The sequence below is a fragment of the Notothenia rossii genome (genome assembly GCF_949606895.1).
Source record: "Notothenia rossii genome assembly, chromosome: 3".
Classification (NCBI taxonomy): domain Eukaryota; kingdom Metazoa; phylum Chordata; class Actinopteri; order Perciformes; family Nototheniidae; genus Notothenia; species Notothenia rossii.
In genome coordinates this window covers 71,607,460-71,617,725 of record NC_136901.1, presented here as the reverse complement: position 1 = coordinate 71,617,725, position 10,266 = coordinate 71,607,460, and positions in this window count along the sequence as shown.

Here is a 10,266-nt window from a genome sequence, read left to right as displayed (position 1 = left end):
TATTTAAGATAATCTTATGTTTTGTAGCTCATGTAAAATCCTAATATGCAAAGTACCTAGAGTTTGCAGGTAAAGGAAATGGAGTAAAAGTTAAAAAGTTAAAACATTTCTACTTTGGGATAGAAAGTAGTATAACATGGAAATACTCGGGTAAAGTGATAGTACCTTTTGTCCCCTCTTAAATATTTTATTTCCGGGGCCCCCACTTTTGTCATACACATTTTAAATAATTGTCATTATGTGACTTTTTTTGTTGATGCATTTTCTGGTTTTTGAGGTTTTTTACAGTTTCTTTGCTAGGGTTAGGTTAAAGAAATACCATTCTTGTCAACTGAAGTAATTCTAATGTCACTTTTATCTTAAATACACCCCCACACGATCCTGGAAAGTGATATGATTTGATTGAGGTCATTAAATATAAACCTATCTATCTATTTATTTTGAACTACATAAGGCTTACATTCATTTAGCTGACTCTGTGACCTGCAGCCTTACTGAAGTGAAGCTCAGAATCATAATATGTCTTCTTTGGCCTTGAGGATAAGATGAAAACAATTTTAAGTATGTTGTCTAGACTGTTTATTGAGAATATCTATTAAAGTGAGTGTTTGAGGGTAGGGACTTTTTACACCCTTATGGATTGATCATATTTATTTTCTATAATAAACTATTCAAGGTGCAAAAATAAGCCTTCAACAGTTATAATTGCCGATGGCAGATATACAGTGGTGAAAAAAAGTATTTAGTCAGCCACCAATTGTGCAAGTTCTCCCACTTAAAAAGATGAGAGAGGCCTGTAATTTTCATCCTAGGTACACCTCAGCTATGAGAGACAAAATGAGAAAAAAAATCCAGAAAATCACATTGTCTGATTTTTAATGAATTAATTGGTAAATTCCTCGGTAAAATAAGTATTTGGTCACCTACAAACAAACAAGATTTCTGGCTCTCACAGACCTGTAACTTCTTCTTTAAGAGCCTCCTCTGTCCTCCACTTGTTAACTGTATTAATGGCAAATGTTTGAACTCGTTATCAGTATAAAAGACACCTGTCCACAACCTCAAACAGTCACACTCCAAACTCCACTATGGCCAAGACCAAAGAGCTGTCCAAGGACACCAGAAACAAAATTGTAGACCTGCACCAGGCTGGGAAGACTGAATCTGCAATAGGTAAGCAGCTTGGTGTGAAGAAATCAACTGTGGGAGCAATTATTAGAAAATGGAAGACATACAAGAGCACTGATAATCTCCCTCGATCTGGGGGCTCCACGCAAGATCTCACCCCGTGGGGTCAAAATGATCACAAGAACGGTGAGCAAAAATCCCAGAACCACACAAGGGGACCTAGTCAATGACCTGCAGAGAGCTGGGACCAAAGTAACAAAGGCTACCATCAGTAACACACTACGCCGCCAGGGACTCAAATCCTGCAGTGCCAGACGTGTCCCCCTGCTTAAGCCAGTACATGTCCAGGCCCGTCTGAAGTTTGCTAGAGAGCATTTAGATGATCCAGAAGAGGATTGGAAGAATGTCATATGGTCAGATGAAACCAAAATAGAACTTTTTGGTAAAAACACAACTAGACGTGTTTGGAGGAGAAAGAACACCATACCTACTGTGAAACATGGGGGTGGAAACATCATGCTTTGGTGCTGTTTTTCTGCAAAGGGACCAGGACGACTGATCCGTGTAAAGGAAAGAATGAATGGGGCCATGTATCGTGAGATTTTGAGTGACAACCTCCTTCCATCAGCAAGGGCATTGAAGATGAAACGTGGCTGGGTCTTTCAGCATGACAATGATCCCAAACACACCGCCTGGGCAACGAAGGAGTGGCTTCGTAAGAAGCATTTCAAGGTCCTGGAGTGGCCTAGCCAGTCTCCAGATCTCAACCCCATAGAAAATCTTTGGAGGGAGTTGAAAGTCTGTGTTGCCCAGCGACAGTGCCAAAACATCACTGCTCTAGAGGAGATCTGCATGGAGGGATGGGCCAAAATACCAGCAACAGTGTGCGAAAACCTTGTGAAGACTTACAGAAAACGTTTGACCTCTGTCATTGCCAACAAAGGGTATATAACAAAGTATTGAGATGAACTTTTGTGATTGACCAAATACTTATTTTCCACCATAATTTGCAAATAAATTATTTAAAAATGTGATTTTCTGGATTTTTTTTTTCTCATTTTGTCTCTCATAGTTGAGGTATACCTAGGATGAAAATTACAGGCCTCTCTCAACTTTTTAAGTGGGAGAACTTGCACAAATGGTGGCTGACTAAATACTTTTTTGCCCCACTGTATAATGCCAAAACATTGGTTTCTTTGTTGTTGATTTTTGCATCCGATCAAATACAAATTATTTAATTAAATGTTTAACATTTAAAATCTGCATGTCTCAGTTTGCTACACTCGGTTTGCATTGCACTTATTTTAAATTCAAAATAACATATTTTCCCTTACATTAATTAAAAATGTTTATTTATTCTGAGAACAAGTGTTCATTAATACCTTGAAATCACTGTTAATGGTTTCTATTCCCAGGCTTTGAAAATAGAAGCAAAGGATGTAACCCTGTAAGTTCATCATTCAAGGGTCATTAATGGGAGTCTGGTGTCATGTCATGTGCTTTAGCACCCTACATTCCTGAATAATACAACACTGTAGACCATTCTTGTTTAATTTCCAATGTAACAGAGAGCCATTTTGTCCATGTTGTGCCGACTATACATTTAGTCCCGTGTGCTGTCTGTAGTTCTGGTTGAATTCTTGCTTCCCGAGTGTCGAGGAGTGGCACTTTCTGCTCCAGTTGGCTCTAGTCTCACCGGTCCCATGCTCAGCAGGTTCCACAAAACACATCTCATTTGAAAAGACTCAAAAGGGATCCGCCAGAACCACTTAGAACAATCCAGTGATGTGTGTTCAAAATAATCATTACGCTTTCTTTGGCAATTTTACCCTCATATAGTTAACCAACAAAAAGCCCATGACTGCATGTGTCATAGTGCATCATATTATTCTTTATCCTGTTGCAGAATTAACCACTAAGAGCAATTTAAAAAAGCACTGGAGCTGATGACTTGCAACACTAAAAAAGAAATACATGTATTTTTGTTCATCAGCAACACATAAAGACATGATTTGGACAAATGATAATGCCTAAAGCTATCCTAAATTGGTGCCAGCCAGATCAAAACCTTTAGGACACGAGGCAGTGGTTTTCATAAAAGATTGCCGATTTGATCAACTGTGGCAAAATCAACACACAATGAACATTCTGGGACGTTGCTTTGACTGTGTTTTAAAATGAGATATTGTTTCATATCAAACACCTTTTTTTGTGTAAAAGCCAACGCATATGAAACAGTGTGTGGACTAGTCGTACAGAATATGTTGCGATAAAGGACTTGATGGGATGGGATAAGGAGGATTAATAAAACCGCATAGAAAATTAAAGCTTAAAAAAGTTGTGTTCCCAATGGAATAATAGCGTTTAGATCTGGTCAAGGGGTCTTCTGTTGCATGTTCAATACTTAATTGTCCTTCCTCTTAGCACTTGATCTCTGAACTTCTGGAAGTGTTTCCCATGCCTCCCTCTGTCTGGACTCCCCTAGCTATGCTTTTTGCATTCCATGTGTCTCCAGTGCTCTTTGTCAAACACCAGGCAGCGCACACTGCACACCTGTTGTTTTGACCAGGCCACAGTGTCTAGGTGTAAAGTGTAAACTATAGTTTCCATTACAATTCAAAGTAAGAATACATTTAATTTTTTTAATAGTTCAATGCTATTCATGGCTCGTTTACTGTTTTTGCAACTGCTGCTTAGTGTTGGAGGATTGCTATCAGTAGTAATTTAATGTTCAAGTATATTCCATTTTTGTGTTTTTAGTGTTGAAAATTTGCCACGTAAAATTCCCCAAGTACTGTACTTCATTTTCCAAATTTAATATTTCCCTTTTTAGCTACTTTTACTTCAACTGCACTCAGAGGCAAATATAGCACAATTTATTCATTTATCCTTTGGATGTATTTAACAATTAGACGGCAACAACTTCAGATTATGATTTTCCAATTCCAATTTCATCTGCATTCCCCTGTGTTGGATACCACTCTCTTTAAATATAAAATTCAAGAAATCTGACATAAATAAACCCCATCATCCCCATTTCCTGTTTTCATTGGCTTACTTGGAACCACAATACCTAAAAGCTCCTGGTAGTTTTGTGACCCATTGCCAATCAGACATGTAGAGACGCATCATATGCATGAGATCACAAGCAGTGCTAAACCTGCACAAATCCATTAGGAGACTTGCTTTTGGGGCAACAGGCCTACTGTTGTGAGACCCCATCACCACTGTAAAATGCAATGATGTGCGAAGCTGTAGAAATTCCTCTGTGCAAAGATGGGAATTAGGGCTTCATCCAGCGGAGCAAAAAACCATCATGTCATGCAAGCCTCCGTCCACACATGGCCTCACTTCTCATCCATTGTGTGTTGGGGAATTAATCTATATCTCCCACAAATGATCACTTGTTTCTTCGAGGCCTCTCCTCACACATCACTGAGGACACGAGGAAAATAAGCAAGTCAAAAGACCCCTGTGGCGGATGTGAAGTATCATATTTACAGACACATTCAAGTTTATGCCTTATTGCTCCTTGTGTGCTTGGTCCAGTTTGGGCAATATATTCTTAGTGACACTCTGTGGACGCTGGAAAGAGCTCTAAAGATCTTTCATTTACTGTGGCCTACAAAATATATATGAAAAATAATAAAAGATATCAGTTTTTTGACAAAAGAGTAATTTTGATGATATGAAATTCTGACAAATCCCTTTATGACAGCAAATGGGGATTTATGATGTGACTTCGCTATATAAAGCTAAAACACAAAGGAACAACCAAAGTAAAAGCAATCAGATCGGATGTTACAGAGAAACCAGCGAGACATGGTCACATACGTTCTCGTATGTGAAATGTGTTGAATATTGTCATGAGTTATGATGGATACGTCGGCATAGATAGATGATGCTGACCTTGAACATGAACATGAAAGGAAATTGGTCTCTGCAAGCTATTAGCCTTCATATTGACTCGCAGGCAAAATGACAGACAGTGTTGTTGGTTAGCAGTCATGCCAGCTTTTCATCCTGGACTTGAATGTTTGTATTTTTTGATTTATCCACTAAGAGATATGTGTTTTTTGTCTTTCGTCATTCATCATTGACTAAAACCATCAATCTTATCTTAAAGGCCATGTAATGCATCTAACACAGGTGTTTTTTAACATGTAGTTTAGATATCACCAGAATAAAAATAAATAAAAATGTTTAAAGTTTGGTCATAATTAAATGACATAATACGTTAAAAACCGATGTTGGTTCCGAAGTTTGCCGAGTACGCCCCCGATCACTCCCGAACGAGCGGTGACGTCACACGTGGCAAACATTGCCATCTGATCAAATCAGTCCAAATGGCAAGCAACGCGACAACTTCAGACAGCGACAGCGAGAGCGATCATTCAAGCTCAGATTCGGTGGGTTATCTGGATTCAGTTACAGAAGTAGAGAGTGAACCAGCTAGCCTTTCACTTCAAGGCATCTTGCCTTATCAGTACGAGCCTCCTGCCCGGCAATCGAACAACGAGGCAGAAACTTGTGAAAGAGAAGCGGATTCCGCAGCCGGCGAGACTCGAGTCAGCAATACTGAATGGTAAATTCAGTTTTATTTAATTTGACCTGCACTAAATGTCGATCTTAATTTGTCATCTGTTCCTCACACGTCCGGCAGATATTGTTTTTTTTTTTATGTTATGTACAATATTCAGGTGTAGGCCTAGGCTACATGTCAATGCTGTGAAAGCATGCCCACTGCAGATGAATGTGTATGCTGCAGAGAGATCTGGCAGGTGATGGAACAAATAGACAGTTTGCAACCTACTGACCAGATAGCAGAGTCCTGAATCGGGTCGGGTATCCGTGGGTGGGCCTACCCGACGGGTGACCCGCAAAAAAGGTGATTTGCGGGTGGTATTTTTTCAAACGCTTTTTTCCGGGTTCGCTTCTGGGTAAAACAAAGATGATGCGGGTCCGGTTGCGGGTGTTGCATAAGAAATATATTTAAACAATAATAATTTAGTTTAATGTTTAAATCCTCAGACCTCTCCTCGGCGGGACCGAGCATAATCATAACCTCTGCAGCGCATCTATCTGCTGCTGAGCGCACCACATTCTGAATGGCTGAGGTGAAGCTCTCTAGCGGAGAATACACAATTTTCAATAACTCTTCCTCAAGAGCGAAATCCAACGTCTGGGAGGCTTTTGGTGTCATCCTAGATGGAGAAAATAAACAACATCCCAGGCTTTTTGAGCCAAATATGCAACTGCGTGTGTTAATAATTGCACGTTGTCACTGCTTATATATATATGCGGGTTCGGGTCGGGTTGCGGATCTTGTGCCGGCGGGTCGGGTCGGGTTGCGGAACTAATTGGCAATATGTGCGGGTAGCGGGGCGGGTTCGGTACTGCACGTCACGGGTGCGGGGCGGGAGCGGGTCTTGAAAATCAGACCCGTGCAGGACTCTGCCAGATAGAAGACACCGACGAGAAACCAAGGTGCATTATTAGCCACCCAGGCTTTAGAGAAGGCTGTCTCAGTGTTTGGACACTGAAAATAGCGTATCTTCAATACAAACAACAACACAGAGCAGTTGATGGCCCACTACACCAGTAAGTAAATATTGATTGACTCAACTGCCTATTGCAGCTTTGCTTTCATATAATACTTTTAGTCGCTACAGATATAGTACACTTTTAAAGATACCATTAAACTCTTTCAAGCAGTCAAAAACAGCTTGGCTTTTATTTTTTCTGTGTATGCAAGTTCAATGTATGCTTGGGAAAAGAAACAACTACACATGTGAGGAAATATATGAGGTCTATGATTCTGTCAAGCAGTCATGTATAACCTCATATTTATTTTGTACAAGTAAAATACAAATATCATGTTATAAGCCAATTTGTAACCATTGCTACATAATAGTACTACATAACATTTTATTTTTCTCCAAATATATTTATAATCTGTATACTTTTTTTTCATTAGGAAGTATCGATATAGCCTACAGCTTATCGACAGTTTGTACGTTGGTGCTGGGGTGTACTCGGCCCAAAAATCAGAGTCCCGCTGCGTGCTGTAACCGAGATACGGAAGACTTACCCTGAACCGGGAGGCCGCTATCAGGGATTTCAATGGCCAAATCTGTAATTTGACATAAGTCATGCAGCTGAACTGGTTAAAATGGTTTCACATGATGTAAATAATTTACAAAGTACATCATTTACAATATTATTTTTCCAAAGAAACGTGTAAATATAACAACATTTTCCAAATCACAAGTTTGTAAGATTGTATTAATTTACTGTTTGATAAATAAAAAAGGGTTCTTTTGTTAATTTTTCACTTGTATCATTTGATCTTTATTGCAGTGTACATTAGTCTATTTTGGTATGTGCGAGCCCACAAATAATTAAAAGTGGTAAAAATAATAAAGATATTCAGACGTAATTCATTTTTGGCCTTACTTATTTCACTTCAACTTTTATATATTTCAGTCACTAGGCAAGTTCACTGTACTCTGGTGACATTTAGCTCAAGCTGGCATAACACCTGTAGTAACTTAATTCTGACCCGAGTTTTGTGCACAATCTTCCAGCACCCATGATCAATGTTTATAGCAATCAGGAAACATTCACAGCTCACAACTACACATCGCTTCCCCATCATGAATTGTTAGATAAAAAAAGTTTAGCGAGGTCCGGTTACACATATGTTGAGCGAAAATAGCGGAAGGATACAAAACAAACAATCTAGACGAGGCTGGTGTTTGCCACGTGTGACGTCACACAGCTGGGTTAATGGCTGGCAAGCTTTTCGCTACCGGGGCGGAATAACACGGGAAAGTGGCACACATTTCATGTTATTTGGGGGGTATTTATGGAAAGAATCATTGATGTTGATATGTCAAATGAAACAGTGGAAAGTGATGAAGCGATTTATTAACACAGAATAACATTTATTTTGGACATTACATGGACTTTAAGAAATCTCATCTTTTTGCAAAACTAAGCTTGCATTACACAGTCGTGGATATAACATTGCAACCCAGTCTCACAGCATTTCATGTTATAGTTACCACATTTATTCTATTGATTCGTGTGCACAAACACGATTTTCCCCTTTTTTTCATGTCACACAGAACGATTTTAAAAGCAATGTGTTTCTATTGGTAGTGTGTTTCATGCTTGCAACACGTCTTCTTGTCCGGTCGGGTCTTGGAAGACCGCAAGCTGTGTGGTTCATAAAAAAGTATCAACCACAAGTATTTCTTCTCAATTTATTCTCAAGTAGAAACAAGTTTGCCAAAAGACTTTGTTAGAAGAAGCAGTCTAGCTCTTTTCCCCTGCCTTCCCTCTTCAGTTAAATTAAAAGCTATGCCCAGATAGCTGATTTCTGACAGTAGCTTCATATTTCACGAACAAAACAGGAATGGTATGGATCCTCACATGAAAGTAAAAAAGCAAAGGTTCAATATTGTCACACTTATCCTTACAGCAGGATCATTCAATAGGGCTACATCTAAAAAGAGCAGGAAAAGGACAGAATGAAGAGAGGTAGGTGAGAGGGGGAGGAAGATGGATGACCCTGCCATTAGTCTGTGACTCGTTGATGTAGAGCCGACTGTGTCATCTTCCCTCGAGCCCCTTTAGTCACTCATCTGTAGCTGACCTTGCACTGGCATGTGGGCTGCTTCTTTCTTCCACATCAGAGACGCTGTTTCGGGAGGTTGCAAACAGCACTGAACATTTTTGCATTTTGCAGCTCTGCAAAATGAACCTGAAACAAGATCCGTTAGGGTTTTAAATTCCTTTTCATAAATCTATAATTAATTACTTAGGGTTTAATTTACATCAGGCAGCAAGTCTACGCTTATAAGCACAGAAAACATTGAATTAGGCAATATGAATGCATGGTCTCTTTAACATTCCAGTAAGGATGCATCATTTCAAAAATGTGTCACATTGATTTCTCGGAGCCTTCCTGTGAGGTGAACCGCTCACAGTTTGTGTGCTGGACTGGAGTTATGCTGGGAGGCTGTCAGAGCTCATATCTGCAAGGGTGACATGTGCCCAGGCACACTCGCACTAACACATAGTAACATCTCTGGCTCCTGATGTGTGTCATGTCCCCCATGCATTAAATAAACTAGAATGCTATCTTTGTCTATGATCTGCTCTTCCCCTTTTCAAAACAGATCTGATTCCTAAATCATACAGGGATGTTTTTGCCCGATAAATGGACCCATGCGATAGTTTAGACAGTTCAAAGACTGTAATGTTTACCAGAAAAATGTACTGAAACTTTGAGAGAATAAATCAAGGCACGTCTTTCTCTATTAACACACACAGCCTGGTTATATAATTCTTCTCTTTTTTTATTAAAAGCGGACCAAAATCTTCCACAATCTTTCCAATATGTTGTGTGAGGACATCGTTGCTCAGAAGACTGAGAGTGGATCAGCATCATGGTGAACTAATACAGGCTACATTCTAGAGAGAAAGAGCCTAGGTATTCATATGCATCCAGAAGGATATAAGTAATGCACACTTCACTATAACTTCTACACAAGCTAAAATATGTTTTTGCTTTAATATTTTCGGCCACTAAAAAGCTTATGATAGCGTCGAATCCTTTATAATTGAGCCTAGCTTTGATTAAAAAGGCTGCAGCCTAATATAAAAGTATATTAAAGGCATTTACATACTGGTGGCACGACAAGCATATGAAAAGTTGTATTATCCTCATCTACATTATGTTTTTAATGTGTCCGTTCTGCTCAACAAGACTGGCAGATGCTTTTTCGAGCTCTGCAATAGCTTGGGAAAATCAATCTGTTCTGGAAATAAAAATAGGTGGCTGTTTTGCTGCATAATATTTGATTCTGCATGGAAGTATTTATGATGTAACAGTTCTTATAAATATATTTATATGTGAATTAATTGCACAGGTGTGTAAAGGCAGTGTTTCTCAAACTTTTTCATACCAAGGACCACTTAACCAATAAAAAAACACTCACGGACCACCTGACTCCACAAATATCCAAACACACATCGTTTTTTACAAATCGCCTGAAAATGGTACAAACAAGTGGCAACAAGTGTGATGAAGCTGTTTATCTGGGCTATGTCATGCAATCGAAAGTGAAA